This window comes from Apaloderma vittatum, unplaced genomic scaffold, assembly GCF_000703405.1.
Source record: "Apaloderma vittatum isolate BGI_N311 unplaced genomic scaffold, ASM70340v1 scaffold33177, whole genome shotgun sequence".
Lineage (NCBI taxonomy): Eukaryota > Metazoa > Chordata > Aves > Trogoniformes > Trogonidae > Apaloderma > Apaloderma vittatum.
Window position 1 is genome coordinate 1 of NW_009725073.1, and position 304 is coordinate 304.

The window sequence follows — 304 nt, forward strand, 5'->3', positions numbered from 1 at the left end:
GAGCTGGGGCTCTTTAGCTTGGAGAAGACTGAGAGATCTTACCAATGTCTATAAATGTCAAAAGGAGAACAGAACTGGACTCTTCTTGGCAGTGCCCAGTGACAGGACAGGGGGCAACGGGCACCAGCCGGAACACAGGCATTTCCATCTAAATATGAGGAAAAACCTCTTCATTGTGAGGGTGGCAAAGCACTGGAACAGGCTGCCTAGAGAGGCGGTGGAGTCTCCTCAGGAGACTTTCAGAACTCGGCTGGCTGCAATCCTGTGTGATGTGCTCTAGGCAACCCTGCTTTAACAGGGGGGT